Source organism: Lissotriton vulgaris, chromosome 4_1 (genome assembly GCF_964263255.1).
Source record: "Lissotriton vulgaris chromosome 4_1, aLisVul1.2, whole genome shotgun sequence".
Classification (NCBI taxonomy): domain Eukaryota; kingdom Metazoa; phylum Chordata; class Amphibia; order Caudata; family Salamandridae; genus Lissotriton; species Lissotriton vulgaris.
The window spans coordinates 56189884-56205412 of record NC_141691.1 but is presented as its reverse complement, the minus strand read 5'-3'; the positions used below and the strand labels follow the sequence as shown (position 1 = coordinate 56205412).

The 15529-nt window shown below is 47.2% G+C and overlaps 1 protein-coding gene across 1 annotated transcript in view; it reads right to left on the bottom strand.

Annotated features, from left to right (window-relative positions):
* The window catches only part of LOC147718353 (serine protease 23-like), a 100095-nt gene extending 86638 nt beyond the window's left edge, over positions 1-13457 (bottom strand). The window contains exon 1 of the mRNA XM_086918295.1: positions 13320-13457. The gene's annotated coding sequence lies outside the window, so the exon portion shown is untranslated. The remainder of the gene's footprint in view (positions 1-13319) is intronic.
* Positions 13458-15529: the final 2072 nt, after the last annotated feature.

The following is a 15529-nucleotide window of genomic DNA, read 5'->3' as shown; positions in this document are numbered from 1 at the left end:
GCACTCTATGCATACGATATCGATCGGCACTGTATGCATACAATATCACCCGGCAGTGTATACAAACAGTATCGCTCGACACTGTAGGCATATAAAATGACCCGGCATTCTATGCATAGAGTATAGCCTGGCACTGTATGCATAGTGTATCGCTCGGCACTGTATGCATAGAGTATCACCTGGTACTGTATACATACAATATCACCCGGCACTGTATGCATACAGTATTGCTCAGCACTGTATGCATACAATATCATCCGCCACTGTATGCAAATAGTATCGCTCGGCACTGTATGCATACAATATCTCCCGGCACTGTATGCATACAGTATCGCTTGGCACTGTATGCATACAATATCACCTGGCACTGTATTCATACAATATCACCTGGCACTGTATTCATACAGTATTGCTCGGCACTGTATGCATACAATATCTCCCGGCACTGTATGCATACAGTATTGCCCGGCACTTTGTGCACACAGTATCGCTCGGCCATGTATGCATACAGTATTGCTCGGCACTGTATGCACACAGTGTCGACCGGCACTGCACACAAAGTGCTCACTGTACGTCCAGGCAAGGTCTGCTGACGGCATCACCAGGACTTGTGCACACCAAGCACTAGGAGCTCACAGATCACCAGGCACCAGATCCTCACGGATGTATGAAGCATTTCAGCTTACATTGTCACCAGGAAACATGTGTGAATCAACTCCAAAACATGAGTGCGAGAATGTTAGGAAGGAAGCAAAGAAAACTTTGATAAAATTTCATGGAGTTGAACAGAAGTGGGCTCTCCAGCTGGAAAATAATTTTCTGGTGCAGAAAATAAGTGAAGCCCGTCGGAGTGTAGAGAATTGTGCCACGCATGATCAATTTAGAGGTAAAAGGAAGGAGGTAGGAGTACACAAGAAAATGTATTCCTGGGGATTTTTTGTGAATTCTAAAATAGTAGGAAATCTACCCAAATTGCGTGAGTAAGCATGATGAGGAGAGTTTGGCTCCTAAAATGAAGCTTGTGAATTGGTCTCCACAGAGAACATCAAAGATCTGCACTGAAACCAAGTGGTGAAGGACCCAGTGGCACTTCCGGTCAGACACTGACAATGTCCTCGTGGTGAAGGCCCAGCTCTGGCCGGACCACTCCTCAGTGATCCAGAGCATATTCCAGCTGTATCTTGCATCCTCCACAGGCTGAGATGTCCTACAACACAAACCCGAAGCACCCAAGGGAGTTAGAGAAAGAGCTAAAGGCGCTTCATCACAAACTTACGACAACATGAAGGAGAGCAAGACGTGCTTTATGCAACCTTATGACAACATGAAGGAGAGCAAGACGTGCTTCACGCAACCTTATGACAACATGAAGGAGAGCAAGACGTGCTTCACGCAACCTTATGACAACACGAAGGAGAGTTAGACGTGCTTCACCGCAACCTTATGTCAACACGAAGGAGAGCAAAACGTGCTTCACTGCAACCGTACGATAATACGAAGGAGAGCTAGATGTTCTTCACCGCTACCTTACGACAACACGAAGGAGATCAAGATGTGCTTCACCACAACCATATGACAACACTAAGGAGAGCTAGACGTGCTTCATTGAAATCTTACATCAATACGGGAGCTAGATGCACTCTACCACAACCTTACAACAACATGAAGGAGAGCAAGACGTGCTTCAACTCAACCTTACGACAACAAGGAGAGCTAAAAGCGCTTCACCGCAACCTTACGACAGTATGGAGACCAAGATGTGCTTCACCTCAACCTTATGACAACAACAAGGCGAACAAGATGTGCTTTACGGCAGCCTTACAACAACACAAAGGAGATCTAGACATGTTTCACCACAACCTTACAACAACATGTAGGAGAGTAAAACATGCTTCACCGCAACCTTATGACCACACGGAGGAGAGCTAGACGTGTTCACTGCAAACGTACGCAAGACGGAGGAGAGCAAGATGTGTTTCACAAAACCTTATGACAACACGAAGGAGAGCTAGAAACACTTCTCCGCAACCTTACAACAACATGAAGGAGATCTAGACGTGCTCTACTGCAACCATATGACAACATAAAAGAGATCTAGACACACTTTACCGCAACCTTTCGAAAACATGAAGAGAGCCAGATCTGCTTCACTTCAACTTATGACACCAGGGAGAGCTAGACGTGCTCCACCGCAAACCTACGACAACACAAAGGATAGCTAGACATGCGTCACTGCAACAATACAAAGCTTGATTCACTCCACAGCAAACTTACAACATGAATGAGAGCTAGAAGTGCTTCCCCGTAACCATATGACAACACAAAAGAGAGCTAGTCGTGCTTCACCCCAAACTTACCACAACATGAAGGAGATCCAGACGTGCTTCACCACAAACTTATGACAACACAAAGGAGAGACATGCTTCACCACAACCTTAAGACAACACGAAGGAAAGCTAGACTTGCTTCACCGCTACCATAGGACAACACAAAAGAGAGCAAGACATGCTTTACCACAACCATATGACAACACAAAGGAGAGCTAGACGTGCTTCACCTCAACCTTATGACAACAAGAAGGAGAGCTAGAAGCGCTTCATCGCAACCTTACGACAATACGGAGAGCAAGACGTGCTTCACGCAACCTTACAACAACACAAAGGAGAGCTAGACGTCAACACGAAGGAGGGCTATAGGTAGGTCACCTCAACCTTATGCAACATGAAGAAGAGCAAGACGAGCTTCACCGCAACCTTACAGACACATCAAGAAGATCTAGACATGTTTCACTGCAACCTTACGACAACATGGAGGAGAGCCTGACGAACTTCACTGCAACTTATGACAATACCAGGGAGAGCTAGGTGTGCTCCTCTGCAAACCTACGACAGCACGATGAAGAGCTAGACGTGCTCTACAGCAACCTTAAGACAACACAAAGGAGAGCTACAGGTGCTTCATCACAACAATACAACAAAACGAAGAAGAGCTTGATTCGCTTCACAGCAAAGTTACAAAAATATGAACGAGTGCTATAAGCGCTTCACCGTGACCGTATGACAACACAACGGAGAGCTAGACGTGGTTCAGCGCAACCTTACCACAAAGCGAAGGAGAGCTAGACGGGCTTCACTGCAACCGTACGACAATACGGAGAGCTAGACGCAACAACACAAAGGAAAGCTAGATGTCAACACGAAGGAGGGCTACAGGTGCTCCACCTCAACCTTATGACAACACAAAGGAGAGCTAGACGTGCTTCACCACAACCCTACGACAACACGGAGAGCTAGACGTGCTTCACCGCTACCTTACGACAGCACAAAGGAGAACAAGACATGCTTCACCACAACCATATGACAACACAAAGAAGAGCTAGATGTGCTTCACCAAAATCGTATGACAACATGGACAACTAGATGCGCTCTATCACAACGTTTCGACAGCATGATGGAGACCAAGACGTGCTTCACCGCAACCTTACAACAATACTGAGAGCAAGATGTGCTTCATAGCAACCGTACAACAATATGAAGGAGATCTAGACATGTTTCACCTCAGCCTTACGACAACGTGGAGGAGAGAAAAACACGCTTCACTGCAACCTTATGACAACACGATGGAGAGCTCGACGTGCTCCAATGCAAACTTACGACAAGACGGAGAAGAGCAAGATGTGTTTCACAAAGCCTTATGACAACACGAAGGAGAGCTAGAAACACTTCACAGAATCTTTACGTCAACACGAAGGAGAGCTAGGCGTGCTCTACCGCAACCATATGACAACACAAAGGAGAGCTCGACACACTACACAGCAACCTTTTGACAACATGAAGAGAGCCACATGTGCTTAACTGCAACTTACGACAACACCACGGAGAGCTAGGCGTGCTCCACCGCAAACCTACGACAGTACAAAGGAGAGTTAGACGCGCTATACAGTAACCTTACGACAACGCAAAGGAGAGCTTGACGTGCTTTACTGCAACAATACAACAACATGAACGAGAGCTAGAAGTGCTTCACCGCATCCGTGTGACAATGCAAAGGAGAGCTAGATGTGCTTCACCACTACCTTAGGACAACTCAAATAAGAGCTAGACACGCTTTACTGCAACCTTACAATGGAATGAAGGATAGCTAGACGCGCTTCACTAACCCCTTTCAACAATACGGAGAAGTAGACGTGTTTCCCTGCAACCTTACAACAACAAAAAAGAGAGCTAGCCGTCAACACAAAGGAGGGCTACAGGTGCTTCACCTCAACCTTATGACAACATGAAGTAGAGCAGGACGTGCTTCATCTCAACCCTATGACAAGAAGAAGAGCAAGACCGCTTCCCCGCAACCTTACAACAACACGAAGAAGATCTAGACATGGTTCACTGCAACCTTACAACATAATGGAGGATAGCAAAACATGCTTCACCGCAACCTTATGACCACACGGAGGAGAGCTAGATGTGCTTCTATGCAAACTTACGACAAGACGGAGGAGAGCAAGATGTGTTTCACAAAGCCTTATGAAAGCATGAAGGAGAGCTAGAAACACTTCACCGCAAACTTTCGACAACATAACAGAGAACCAGACATACTTCACGGCAACTTATGACAATACCAGGGAGAGCTAGGTGTGCTTCTCCGCAAACCTACGACAGCACGATGAAGAGCTAGACGTGCTCTACAGCAACCTTAAGACAACACAAAGGAGAGCTACAGGTGCTTCATCACAACAATACAACAAAACGAAGAAGAGCTTGATTCGCTTCACTGCAAACTTACAACAACATGAACGAGTGCTATAAGCGCTTCACCGTGACCGTATGACAACACAACGGAGAGCTAGACGTGGTTCAGCGCAACCTTACCACAAAGCGAAGGAGAGCTAGACGGGCTTCACTGCAACCGTACGACAATACGGAGAGCTAGACGCAACAACAAAAAGGAAAGCTAGATGTCAACACGAAGGAGGGCTACAGGTGCTCCACCTCAACCTTATGACAACACAAAGGAGAGCTACAGGTGCTTCATCACAACAATACAACAAAACGAAGAAGAGCTTGATTCGCTTCACTGCAAACTTACAACAACATGAACGAGTGCTATAAGCGCTTCACCGTGACCGTATGACAACACAACGGAGAGCTAGATGTAGTTCACTGCAACCTTACCACAAAGCGAAGGAGAGCTAGACGGGCTTCACTGCAACCATACGACAATACGGAGAGCTAGAAGTGCTTCACTCTAACCTTACAACAACACAAAGGAGAGCTAAAAGGGCTTCACTGCAAACTTATGACAACACAAAGGAAAGCTTGACGTGCTTCACCGCTACCTTACGACAGCATGAAGGAGGACAAGACATGCTTCACCACAACCATATGACAACACAATGGAGAGCTAGATGTGCTTCACCAAAATCTTATGACAACATGGAGACCTTGATGCGCTCTACCACAACCTTTCGACAACATGAAGGAGAGTAAGACGTGCTTCACCGCAACCTTACAACAATACTGAGAGCAAGACGTGTTTCACAATAGCCTTATGACAACACGAAGGAGAGCTAGAAACACTTCACTGAAACCTTTCGACAACATAAAGGAGAGCCTGACGAACTTCACTGCAACTTATGACAATACCAGGGAGAGCTAGGTGCGCTCCTCCGCAAACCTACGACAGCACAACGAAGAGCTTGACGCGCTCTACAGCAACCTTAAGACAACACAAAGGAGAGCTACAGGTGCTTCCATCACAACAATACAACAAAACGAAGACGGAGAAGAGCAAGATGTGTTTCGCAAAGCCTTATGACAAGACGAAGGAGAGCTATAAATACTTCATCTTTACGACAACACGAAGGAGAGCTAGGCGCGCTCTACCGCAACCATATGACAACACAAAGGAGAGCTCGACACACTTCACAGAAACATTTTGACAAGATGAAGAGAGCCAGATGTGCTTAACAGCTACTTATGACAACACCAGGAAGAGCTAGACGCGCTGCACCGCAAAACTACGAAAGCACAAAGGAGAGCTATAGGCCCTCTACCGCAAGCTTACGACAACACAAAGGAGAGCTTGACGTGCTTCACTGCAATAATACAACAAAACAAAGGAGAGCTTGAGTCGTTTCATGGCAAACTTATGACAACATGAACGAGAGCTAGAAGCGCTTCACCATAACTGTATGACAACACAAATGAGAGCTAGATGTGCTTCACCGCAACCTTAACACAACACAACATGAAGGAGAGCTTGAGTTGCTTCATGGCAAACTTACGACAACATGAATGAGAGCTAGAAGCGCTTCACCGTAATCGTATGACAACACAAAGGAGAGCTAGATGTGCTTCACCACTACCTTAGGACAACTCAAATAAGAGGTAAACGCGCTTCACTGCAACTTTACAACGAAATGAAGGAGAACTAGAGGCACTTCACTAACCCCTTTCGACAATACGGAGAGGTAAACGTGCTTCACTGCAACCGTACAACAACACAAAGGAGGGCTACAGGTGTTTCACCTCAACCTTCTGACAAAACAAAGGAGAGCTAGACATGCTTCACCGCAACCTTATGACAACACATAGGAGAGGTAGACGTGCTCCACCGCAACCTTACGACGGAGAGCTAGAGCCCATCAATGAATGAGGAACATTCCATCAGAGCTCATTCATGAATGAGGAACATTCCCTCAGAGCTCATGAATGAATGAGGAACATTCCCTCAGAGCTCATGAATGAATGAGGAACATTCCCTCAGAGCTCATCCATAAATGAGAAACATTCCCTCAGAGCTCATTCATGAATGAGGAACATTCCCTCAGAGCTCATGAATAAATGAGGAACATTCCCTCGGAGCTCATGAATGAATGAGGAACATTCCCTCGGAGCTCATGAATAAATGAGGAACATTCCCTCAGAGCTCATGAATGAATGAGGAACATTCCCTCAGAGCTCATCAATGAAAGAGGAACATTCCCTCGGAGCTCATCCATGAATGGGGAACATTCCCTCAGAGCTCATCGATGAAAGAGGAACATTCCCTCGGAGCTCATCCATGAATGGGGAACATTCCCTCAGAGCTCATGAATGAATGAGGAACATTCCATCAGAGCTCATTCATGAATGAGGAACATTCCCTCAGAGCTCATCAATGAAAGGGGGAACATTCCCTCAGAGCTCATAAATGAATGAGGAACATTCCCTCATAGCTCATCAATAAATGAGTAACATTCCCTCAGAGCTCATCGATGAAAGAGGAACATTCCCTCGGAGCTCATCAATGAATGAGGAACATTCCCTCAGAGCTCATGAATGAATGAAGAACATTCCCTCAGAGCTCATGAATGAATGAAGACCATTCCCTCAGAGCTCATGAATAAATGAGGAACATTCCCTCAGAGCTCATGAATGAATGAATGGGGAACATTCCCTCAGAGCTCATGAATGAATGAGGAACATTCCCTCTGAGCTCATGAATAAATGAGGAACATTCCCTCAGAGCTCATGAATGAATGAGGAACATTTCCTCAGAGCTCATGAATGAATGAAGACCATTCCCCCAGAGCTCATGAATAAATGAGGAACATTCCCTCAGAGCTCATGAATGAATGAGGAACATTCCCTCAGAGCTCATGAATGAATGAGGAACATTCCCTCTGAGCTCATGAATAAATGAGGAACATTCCCTCAGAGCTCATGAATGAATGAGGAACATTCCCTCAGAGCTCATCAATGAAAGGGGAACATTCCCTCAGAGCTCATGAATGAATGAGGAACATTCCCTCATAGCTCATCAATGAATGAGTTACATTCCCTCAGAGCTCATCAATGAATGAGTAACATTCCCTCATAGCTCATCAATGAATGAGTAACATTCCCTCAGAGCTCATCGATGAAAGAGGAACATTCCCTCAGAGCTCATCCATGAATGAGGACATTCCCTCAGAGCTCATCAATGAATGAGGAACATTCCCTCAGAGCTCATGAATGAATGAGGAACATTCCCTCGGAGCTCATGAATGAAAGAGGAACATTCCCTCAGAGCTCATGAATGAAACAGCTCTTCTATGAATGAGGAACATCAGGTGTACCAAGAGAACCCTCTTCACCAGCATTAGGATGGATGGATGGTTAGACTCTTAAAACTGGGCACTGTCCACCTGTCTTCAAGGCACTCAGGACACTGTCCTACACATCAACAGCATGTTCCCTTGCAACACCGCAGCAGGATACTTCAGTCTGCCAACCGCAGCGTGCGGTGCTGCAAACAGATTCATGAGTTTCAGACTCCGATGCCCCCTGCATTCACCCTTAGTGATCTCCGCCCTCCTGATCTTACAACCCAGCTTACTCCATAGCTTAACTCCCCCACCATCAACCATCCACTCGCAGCAACCCTAATGCTGAACAATATATACCATGCGATGATCAGTGTGGGTCAAGAACCACCATACTTGGCTCACTGCCTCACCACCCCACAGTGATCCCCCCAGCAGGACCCCCTCCGCCGGTCCGTGGTCGGTACTATGTGCTAAACACAATAGAGCCACCCAATAATCCCATAAGGACTGGGTATCGTCCATAACAGAAGCATAAATTGTCCCCCAAGGAATTGTTTAAGAATAATTACAATTTAAAGATGTCACAACAGTGATCATAAATCCACAAATGCAGGGAAATTTGCACAAATGCCACACAAATATTTAATTACACTTTTGTGCTTTATTTACTTATAATTGCAACATGGCAACACACATACTATTCAGGTTCTAAAAACAATTGGTAGTAGTGTATAAAACACCTTTTGCTTCCAGTATGGATGAGTAAAATACCATACATAACATAAATTTCACGTTACAAATCGTCAAATTCAGAATCACAAAAATTAATGTATAAGCAAAACGATGTTGTGCGTCGACGTTTCGGTCCCCCGTCGGTCTATTAGATCCTCAGGACCATCATCAGGACGAAAAATGTTGCACATATATATATTTCAAGAGACTTCCAGCCGGAAGTGGCTAAATGCAAGAAGGGTATGAATACCCAAAATAGGTGTTCTGAATGTATCTCACCACGAAATAACACTGAGTATCCTGTCTTATAGAAAGACTCCTCACATAAGCGTATCAATCACTTTTATGTAGAAACCCGCGACGTTGGCTCCACATACACCCGACTCCAGAAGACCGCGTACTATGTGCGACATTTATAGTGGAAATGCTGCCGTTGGTTCAATTATCAATACTCGGTCAGGAGTAGAACCTCATATGTCAAGAATGATGTCCTCTCCACACTTACCCTCTGCGGGAACCCACGCAATGAATGAAATGAAAGAGAGATTTATAAAGCGCAATACAATTACTCAAAGGTGTCAAGGCGCTAGCTACCTACAGGGCCATGAGCTATCCATCAGCACCATGCACTGTGCAGGAAGCACCAGAAATACACATACACACACACATGCAACATGCACAATTGTATACCAGAGGGCACCTGGGTAGAATGCTGCTACACTGAACTACAGGTGAGCCGAAGCCGCTGCGTTCACCTGGCATGCATGAAATGTAATTAGCACTACAACAACACTACTACACTGACTGTGCATCTACCCCAAACCTTATCCTAACACTACTGCCTAACCGTAACCCTGCATCCTAGCTGCCCACAGTGTACTCGAACCCTGTCCATAACCTCAAACCTGTCTTTTCTAATCATAGCCCCAAACCTTTATCTGACCATAGCCCTAAACCTTACTGTACCCTTAACAATAACCCTAGCCCTAAACCCTGCTCTGATTATAACCCTGAACCTTTATGTGATCCTCACCTTTACCCTAAACCACTCACTAACCTTAACCCAAACCCTTACTGTAACCCCAACTATAACCTGGGCCTACCCTATACCCAACTCATCTCATAGCCTTGACGCTTTTTCTAACCGCAAGCCTAAAATTAATCATAAATCTTTCTCTAACTAGCAGTATCCTTATGCTTAACCCTGACATTATCTATAACCAGAACTCAAATCCTAACCTTAAGCCTTTCTCAAACCTTAACCCCAAACCTTACTGTAACCACAACCGTGCCCTACCCCTTACTCTAGCCGTAACCCCACCCCTACCTCTATCCTTAACCCTAAGCCTGGCTCTGGCCATGACCGTAAACATACATCGGTGCTTCCCAAACCTTTTAGAACCCCGACCCCCTTTTTAGAACGACAAACTTCTGCCGCCCACCCAGCTTTATTGAACACGAGGCGGCGCCATCTTATTTATGTAACTAAAGCATCATGGGGTGGCGCTCTGTCATTTACAAACGGCACATTTTCCATTTAAACAGACACTACATTTGCAGACACAGTTTTACTGATGACACTATACTGCATACAAATGATAACGAGGGCCCTGGAGCTTCCTCCCCCTCACCCCCCCCCGCACCGCGGGGCCTATGCTAAGCCACTGGCTGAATAGGCACAGCACCTTTACAGGTGTTTACATTCTGTTGTGTGTCACAAAATTGACACCTCAGCCTTTCCTTTCACAGTCCCTGTACCCAGGTCTTTAAATGGGATGAAAAAACTGGGGGGGGTCTCTCAAAGGGGCGTGGCCAATGTAATTAAGGGCGTGGCTTAAAACACATAAGCTAGAAATGTGTGCTTAGCATGGTGTGCCGCCCGACTGGTATTTTGCTGTTTCTGTCATTGCATCCAGATATGTGATACAACAAGTAACATCATACCTACAAAATCTCAGGACTATTGGCTTTGTCAATGGTTGTTAACTGCATAAGATAAATAAGCAGCAACTATGGCTTGTAAGTAATATTGAAAAAGCTTCCACTTAAAGCCCTGGTGACACCACAACGATGTTGCTGCTCTTGAGTTTCAAAAAGAGAAGGGGAATGCAGAGAGAAAACGCTCTCTTTAAAGGGGTTTCCTTACCCTACAAGGCTCACCTGCCATGACGTCATAGTGACAAGTGAGCAGTATGAGCACATCCATGTGCCTGTTGTCACTGCAGTCCGGAAAAGCACAAAACGGGCACAAAACAGAGCCCGATAGGATAGAGACCCGTTTCGAGTCCTCCTTTACAAAACTACCACTGCTAAGCACCGGTGAGACCCGGCCCACTTAAAACCCTGCCTGTAACACAGCAGGGCTGTTGCATGGTTCCCTTTACTGTTCTCTCCCTGCCTGCAAAGAGAGAGCAGTTGTAAACACCAATCCCCATGTTAAAAACATAAGCACAATTTGTCGAAAGGCACTGCCTGACACTTGACCTCTGACTTTAAAGCCAGAAAATGTGACTGGATAAATCTTTTCCTCGAACCTCCTGGATAAAAAACCAGAAAGCGCCTGTTCTGGACGCTTTACTGGTAGTGTGTACGGGACATGGGCCTCCCTCCCTCTAGTGCCTCACAAACCCCTTCTCTTGGGCTTCCAAGAAAGGTGTGAACGCTTTTCTTCTTGTAAATCCCTCGTGCGGTGACGGATCGGGCTATAACACAACAATACTGGGTAATCGCGTCTATTCTGGAGTTTATGTGCGCCGCGTATCATATTTTGAACCTCCATGATCCAAAGTTAACATAAAGTGCTTCGATGCAATCTGTGCACTTAACTACCTAATAACCATTATTTTTAAAATGCTCTTTGCCTGCACATACGCCGTTATCTTTATATGTACGCTTCACTTACAGCGCTCTCTTCCTCTCGGGTCATGTTCGCGCTTTATAAAACTCCCTAATAATTAAATTAATAAATGCATCTTTATTTTTATTCCTCGGATTTTCGCGACCCACCAAAAGCCTGCTCCGACCACGCCCCACAATTTGGGAAACGCTGCCTCACAGGTGCCGTGACTGCATCCCTTAACCTTATCGTGACCTTTGCCCTAGTGCTGACCTTGAACCGGTCTGTGTCACCGCCAGAACCTTAACCCTGAGGTTGTGGCTCCGCCCACTCGCCAACCTCTCTCTAAACAGGACCCCCCTCCCGCGCTCTCAGCGGTGGGCAGCATCCAGCGCTGCGCTCTGCGTCAGTGGCTTCAGTGCGCTGGACTCCGCTGCACACAGACTTACAGGTCTATATCCCACAGTGCGCACGTGAAGAGAGATTCCTACGTGCAGCCATGCATGCACACACGGACACATACACATATTTCACCCCAGAACACATTTCTCACTCTTCCCTTTCCACTCTGACCGTCTCTGCACTGTCTCTTATCCCCAAAAACACGCCATCTCTTCCCTTCCCCTCTGATTCTCCCTCTACGTCCTCTGTCTTTTTTCTTCCCCGGTGATTCTCTCTGCCGACACTGTCTCTTGTCCCAAAATACACCTCTCCCTGCTCACTTTCACGTGTCCCTCTGCCACACTCTCTCTAATCCCGTCTCTCTTCTCCCAGAGTGCGCCCCTCTCGCTTCACTCCCCTCTGATTCTCTGCCCCGCTGTCCCATGTCCGAGAGCACTCGCCTCTCCTCTGCCGCGCGTCCATCTCTCTCTCTCTTCTCCCAGAGCGCAAGTCTTCCGGCTACCCATGACACTCTTTCTGAACACTATCTTCCCCAGCTGTCTCTTCTCCCAGGTTACACGTCTCCCCTCTTCTCTTTGTCTGGCACTCTCCCTGCACGCTCTCTTCCCCATCTGTCTCTTCTCTCAGGTTACACATCTCCCCTCTTCTCTGTGTCTGGCACTCTCCCTGCACGCTCTCTTCCCCATCTGTCTCTTCTCTCAGGTCACAAGTCTACCCTCTTCTCTTCCTCTGACACTCTCTCTTCCCCGGCTGTCTCTTCTCTCAGGTCACACGTCTACTCTCTTCTCTTCCTCTGACACTCTCTCTTCCCCGGCTGTCTCTTCTCCCAGAAAACACATCTCTCCTGTTCACCTGAAACTCTCTCTGCACCCTCTCTTCCCCAGCTATCTCTTCTCCCATGTCACACGTCTACCCTCTTCTGACACTCTCCCTGGACACTCTCTTCCCAGCGGTCACTTCCCCCAGAGCGCACGCCCCCCCATGTGACTCTCTCCCACTCTCTCTTCCCTGGCTGTCTCTTCTGTCAGAGCACAAGTCTCCCCTCTTCCCCTGACACCCTCTCTGCACCCTCTCTTCTCCAGCAGTCTCTTCTCTCAGGTCACACGTCTCCCCTCTTCTCTTCCCCTGACACTCTCTCTGCACTCTCTCTTCCCAGCTGTCTCTTCCCCCAGAGCGCACGTCTCCCTCCCCTGTGACTCTCTCCCACCCTCTCCCAGGGCTCCCCGGGACTGTCACTCTCTCACACCCCCTCCCAGCTCGCCGTCCCCGGCTGTCTCTTACCCCGTCTCCGGGCCGCTGTCACTCCCTCTCCACCCGTGCGGTCAGCGGGGTCCGCCCTGCGCCCCCGGGGGCCTCGGAGCCGGGGTGGAGGTGACCGTCCTCCCTGAACCTTCAGCTGTAACTGAGCGTGTGACAGACAGAGGGACAGGCTGTGGGAGTGTGAGAGGGCGGGGAGGGCCGGGAGGGGGCGCTGTGCGCCTGGAAGCAGAGCGCAGCGCTCAGGAGCTGTCTCTGCTCCGAGAATGTGTGTCCCGGGGCTCCGGGGAGGGCCGGGGGCCCCTGCAGCGGGTGTCGACACTGCGTGGGGAATGTACCCCCCCAGGGCGGGGGAGGGGCTGCACACACCGGTGGATGTATGCCTCGAGGCCCACGCCATCTAGCGCCAAGTACAGTGTGAGAAGCGTCTCCAGCGCCCAGGTGTGCGCCCTCAGGTGTCTGTGCAATGACAGGCGGTGCAGGCGGAGAGTCTCTCTAAAGAGACAAAAGAGGTATCAGGGGGTCTGTAGAGAGGTCTGTGCACAGACACAGAAGTAAGTATTTACAGCGAGAGCTGTAGGTAGTTATAGTCAGCACGGCAGATCTGTCAGTAAAGAGGTGCACGCCTCAGGTGTGTGTGCTTGTGAAGAAGTGCACGCCACAGTTGTGTCTGTAAAGAGGTGCACGCCTCAGGTGTGTTGTACAGAAGTGCATGCCACAGTTGTGTCTGTAAAGAGGTGCACGGCTCAGGTGTGTTGTACAGAAGTGCATGCCACAGTTGTGTCTGTAAAGAGGTGCACGGCTCAGGTGTGTTGTACAGAAGTGCATGCCACAGTTGTGTCTGTAGAGAGGTGCACGGCTCAGGTGTGTTGTACAGAAGTGCATGCCACAGTTGTGTCTGTAAAGAGGTGCACAGCTCAGGTGTGCTTGTACAGAAGTGCATGCCACAGTTGTGTCTGTATAGAGGTGCACGTCTCAGGTGTGCTGTAAAGAAGTGCACGCCACAGTTGTGTCTGTAAAGAGGTGCACAGCTCAGGTGTGTTGTAAAGAAGTGCACGCCACAGTTGTGTCTGTAAAGAGGTGCACGCCTCAGGTGTACTGTACAGAAGTGCACGCCACAGTTGTGTCTGTAAAGAGGTGCACGTCTCAGGTGTGCTTGTACAGAAGTGCACGCCACAGTTGTGTCTGTTTAGACGTGCACGTCTCAGGTGTGTTGTACAGAAGTGCACGCCACAGTTGTGTCTGTAAAGAGGTGCACGTCTCAGGTGTGCTTGTACAGAAGTGCACGCCACAGTTGTGTCTGTTTAGACGTGCACGTCTCAGGTGTGTTGTACAGAAGTGCATGCCACAGTTTTGCCTGTAAAGAGGTGCACGCCTCAGGTGTGTTGTACAGAAGTGCATGCCACAGTTTTGCCTGTAAAGAGGTGGACGTCTCGGGTGTGTTGTACAGAAGTGCATCTTTTCAAAAAAAGAGAGTTTCCCTTGTACCAGAAAGGACTGGGAAGTACAAACAGTGTAGAAAAAAGAATTTCCTTTTTGTGTAATTCACTATATCTAGACTCAAGACCTTAATATGTAGTTTAGAGTAGAACCCAAAGCATTTACCTCCACACACAGATTTTTGAAAAATTCCCTTGGTTTTATTTTCTAAAAACTGGCATTTGATGCCCCAATTGTCATACAATATTCACAATATATCAAACATTTATCAATTTTTCACAAAATACATAATGTGCATAAATAAAAAACATTTTAAAAAAGTCCTTTTGTCGACGCGTTTCGGTGTCTTGTTCTTATTTTGTACACACCTTCCTCAGGACTGTTCAATTTTAAAAAACAAACATCAAATTTAAAAAGTATGTGTATCTATTCTTCAAGATATTCAAATTTTCCTTAGAAGTTGACCGGTAATAAGCTTTTGGTCCTTCTTCCAGAGGTTCAACGGGACATCTTCATTTGTATTGATGTTTTTATCGCGTAGTGTTATTCAAACTGTAGGGGCATCGTCTTGGTTACTGATGCTCCTGAGGGGAATTAGATCCTCCTTAATTGCTTAATCCAGTTTGTGTTAATCTTGTTCGTGTCACCTTATGTAAATGTAAATGTAAATGTAAGGTGTTTTATAGCGCGCTCAATTACTACCGGAGTATCCTGGCGCGAATGACCGCTGGGGAACCCGTCCTGGCTTTCCCTGTGAGATGGTCCCATGCTGGGTATCTCCAAGGTGAAGCCAG